Raw genomic sequence first — 5,101 nt, 5'->3', positions numbered from 1 at the left:
TTAAAGTCTAATGACTTTCGTCAATCTTCTGTAGATGTTGACTCATTCAAAGAATAAAATATTCGAAGATTTTGAGCCAGATTTCCTATTGGGCTTGGTATACTTGGCATAAGTTTTTTTTTAATAGAAATAGTGTCCTATTGTTTATCTAATTGATTTTTACCATAGAATAAGTTTATAGTATGTAGGTAAGATTTTTAGATTCTAGACTATCCGTTCATACTCAACACATATCACCGGTGCTATCACAGCTGCTATTTTTAATGGACGAGAACGGAGGAGGAATCAATTCGACTGTGTTTTGTATAGATTGACGTGGTTCTTTTTTGTTTTGTTTAGGAATTCACTCCCCAGGAACATCGGTGACCTATTTTATTTATTTATTTTTTATTACTCTAAAACAAAACTACAAAGAAACTTTAAATTATTACAATAAAAACAATTGGCGGTCTTATCTCAATATAGTGATTACTTCCAGGTAACTAGACGTACGGAGATATATTTTTTTGAGAAGAGCATTAATTTTTATTGACTGTGTATCGAATAAATAACTCCAATAGCACGCTAGTGTCTCTCTTTCTTAACTTTGTTAAGAAATTCATATTAAAGAAGATGGCGATAACACTTGCATTTAATGAAATTGGAGATAATAAATTTAATCCATTCCAGTTCAGTGGTTTAAGACTGACTTTCGCATTCATAATATTAATAGGGATTTTGTCTGTATTCCCAAAGGAATCTATCGAAATGTCAACATTAGGTACACACGTAAAATTTTTGTTAAAATTCTTGTATTGTAGACACAATCTGCAATGATTATTTCTCTAAGCCTTTAATATACGGGCCAACATTCATTCCCACAAACAGCGAAATGGTATATTAATCTGTGAGATCAAACAATTATTTCTAGCAACCGACGAGTGCTAGCTAAACACGATCGTGGTTTTTGCGGATTGGAAGTTTGTGCATCTAAGCGTGACTGGAGTCGTTATTACATGGGCGTTGCACGTCAAAGGGATTTAGGACATTTGTAATGGGATTTTTAACTGATTGCGTATTTCGGAACGACATATCCGCTACGTTTGGACGTTTCTGTTTGCCTGAAATATTGCTATAGAAATGGGAAAGGTTCGTTTGGTACAACTGTCAAAATAATAAAAAGAAGAGCAATTTTAGTTCATTTGTTTGTGTTCAAATATCGTTTGGCAATTTTTTTAAGTCCGTGTGGATAGAGATAGATGAAGATATTGAGATTTTATTGACCAGTTCTAGGGTTAATTGCTTAATGTAATAATTTTTTAAAATACCAAAAGACCAAAGTCTTTATCTTGTTTGTTTAGATGTTTTTCATTAATATCCACCAGGAATAAACCTAAATCATCTTTATGGTCATAATTTTCATGCTCTAAATATAATTATTATCCATTAGCTGTGTTCCACGGTGTCACTCGCATCATATATGCTGATAAATAGCCTTCTCCATAAATTGATTATCTATCTTTGAAATAAATTTTCAAATCGGAGCAGTAGTTCATGAGATCAGAGTGTTCAAACAAAGAAAACTCAATAACTTTATATTACAGAAAAAGGGTTTTCCGATGTTAATGTATATGATAACATTACATGATACATATTCAATATATAGCTACCTAAATCGAAAGTATATTAAAGAAATATTGAAGAGTCTATTGGATATAAGATTTCATTTCAATATTACTTTCATATAAGTGCTTGAACTTTCTGATACGAATCATTTTCAACACAATTCAAGGAAATTGAATTTCTAGGTAGGTTTTATTGTTATCAAGAGATTATATTATCAGAGCGTAGGTACTTGATATAGAAATATAGCTTTGTAATTTGTATTAAGGTATTATATTAGATAGGACTTCACTTATTTAATTATTGTTTATGACCAACTATTTATGCATTTTCATTCTTTAATCTTTTTTACTTTCTATTTAATAGAATCCTAGGTATGTTCCTGTCATTTGTCATGGGATTAGACAGAGAGAAATCAGTTTATTGAAGATAAATAAAGAAATCTAATAAACTTTCGGTTTAAATATATTGATATATCTCATAAAACAAGAACATAAATGGTCTAGAGAAAGAAATAACAATTATTCGTGAGAAATTTTGAAAGAATAGAAAAAATTTTGATCACGAGGCAGGATCCTCAATTTTTCCTCCTCCTCCTCATTTCAATGCTATAAAACTAAAAATTAAAAATAACAATTATTCGTATAAATTCACGTCAGCTCTCGATATTAATAAGGTAGTTTTTCAGTTTATTTTTAAATGAATATATTAAAGCGGTCTCAGAAAGTTTACCTCAACGTAACATGAAATGATAATTCTTTATTACTAATAAGAACATGAGAAGCAAATAGTAAATAAAAAAAGCGATCTCTACCAGGCAACATAATGAGTAACGAAGAAACTTGCACATTTCGAGATGTGGACCGAAATACAATAATTTCCTAACTAGCACATAAACACAAGGAGTTATCGAGTAACAAAACTGAAACAATAATACTATCAAATTGCGAACCTCATTCGTTTAAGAGAATGTCGGTTAAAAATGATCCCACACGGAAAAAATAAAACTTTGTAATAGCAAAGGATTTTTAGTTTAGTCGTTCTTGAGTTAAATCCAAGTAAAACAATCAAATTTTTCTACATTATATTAGTCCGTGATGTAGAACATATCTCATTGATTTCTTTGAGCACAATATATTGGGTGACATATTGTTGGTATATATTGACTGTTGCGAACAAACTTGCATTGTTTTATTCAAAATATTAGAACGCTACGTGCTTCGTAAGGTTTTCAGATCGAATCATGCTAGAGAATACATATGATGAGAAGACGTTGCATAATATATGCGACAGAAATGCAAAAGCAGATGTTATGCTACAAATTGCCTTTGATTTCTTGAACAGAAAAGTCAAACAAAAGATATTTAAATTAGGTTCTTTAAAAGGCCTTTTCTAAGAACAGTAAATGCTTATTAGAAAGACAAAGGAAATTAAACTGTTGAGTGACGCGCTTGCTTCGAGCTATATAAAAAAATTGATAAGAAACTGACACCTCTCTGTAGAGCTGAAGTATCAGTAAATAATAAAGTTTCGAGGGCGACTTTCGAGTGACTAAATAGGTACTACTACAACCCTTTCTTTACAAATTAAGATAATTATTTACAAAGGTAGATCAAATTATTATAACTTCAATTATTAATCATTGGTCTTTATTACATTGAAGTCAATAAGAATACATTTACAATAGTTTCCTTGAATACATTTGAATAGATATAGGTAGTATCCAATATCTTTTCAGGGTTAAGTAGCTTTCTGTATCTGTAAGTAAGAAGGATTTTGAAATCTGCCTTCCGAGATACTTGTGAACTTCAACTGATACCGGGTTTAATACTATAAGAGTGGAAACGTAAAAAACGGAATTATGACATACAAGATTTTTTCTTTTATGCAATCGTTGGCAATGGTGGTGGTATTTGCAGATATTGCAGATATGGTGGGTAAGGTCGTAAGGCTTCCTTACCGTATATTCAATTATTCTAAACTTTTTATTCAAGTCAGCAACAGTATATAATCTTTGATTTGTAACGTTAAAAATGTTTCAAAAAATATTCAGGAAAACTAAATAGGTCATACCTAGGCATTTTGAATAACATCATCGTCATCATCATCATCATCATCATATCCTATGAGGGTTCAGGCTATAATCCACCACACTGGCTAAGTGCGGGTTGGCAGATGTCACATGTCGTCGAACTTTTTTTGATTCTTGCATATGCCGGTTTCTTCAAGTTTCCTTCATCGTTTTAAGCATTGGTGATGTCATCTACATGTGCAGATAAATAGATAAATCAACTTATCGACTTTGAAGTCCGAGGTTCTCACCACTGAGCCACCACTGCTTTTTTTAATTTCCTTCAACCTAGCCTGTTTCTCAATAACAAAGTATATCCAATTCAAATGTATTTATGAATCGGATATTAAAATTTACAAAGACCTCTTCTGTCTTTGAATGTATGAGTGTATCTTTTAAATATTATCATTATTTTGTTTTGTTGAACGTTGAAATGTTGGATAAGCTAACAAAGTGTCGTTTGCAGGGCGCACGTGAGAGAATGGGGTCCTATTGGATTAGCAAATAATATCCCTTTGTTTGAAGGCTGTATATTAAATTGTGGTCCGTTGGAAGTGCACGTAATGGTCGGTTAAACGCTGAGTTATAAGGAATGCCGTAATGGAAATTAATTATTTTAACAGCTCTTTGTTTTTAAATTGGAATAATAGACGTATTTTTACCCCTTTTTACCGTAAATAGGTAACTTATCTAGAAAAGACATCAATCAAGTTTTCAAATGGTAAATTACTGCGGGAAATTAAAAAGTTTTATGTATTTTTAGATTACCTGCCAAGATTTAACTAGATCAGTGAATGTCAATACGCATTAAGAAGTTTTAAATGGGTGAGAAGTTTGTACATTTATTCGCTACTTTACAGAAGAATGGCAAACGGCCTTTGGTCGGTTTGAACATTTTATGAAGTTCTTTATTATAAAGAGTTAACCTTAAAGTTCTGATTGGTGATTCACTGATGGAAATAGGAAGTAAGTGTTAATAAGTTCAAATGTTTTTAAAAGCGAATAAAACAATTAATTAATCTGTCTTCTAGTTGCGTGTTAATTTAATAATTATATTTATGTCATTTTATTTATACAACAACCAACAAAGACCCATTTTGTAACAATTAATTCTAGCAAATCAGTAATGGCACCATACTTAAATCTTCATTATCTTAGTCTTCATAAACTGTAATAACCACTTACATGGTTAAATCGCACTTCACTTGAACTAGCTTTCACTTTATCACATTGAGAATCACTTACAACAATTATATATATGAAGCTGAAGTTTGAAGAATATAAAAACCGTTATGTGATAATTTAACCCGCGAGATTTCGAACTATCGAAATATTATGATAACTAGTAGGTGGGTGTTTCTTCAAAATGGTCTAAAAACTGTTTCCATCAAATTATTTTGTTATTTTGAATCGCTAAAATTATTACGA

Source organism: Zerene cesonia, chromosome 15 (genome assembly GCF_012273895.1).
Source record: "Zerene cesonia ecotype Mississippi chromosome 15, Zerene_cesonia_1.1, whole genome shotgun sequence".
NCBI classification, from domain to species: Eukaryota; Metazoa; Arthropoda; class Insecta; order Lepidoptera; family Pieridae; genus Zerene; species Zerene cesonia.
This window is presented reverse-complemented; position numbering follows the sequence as displayed.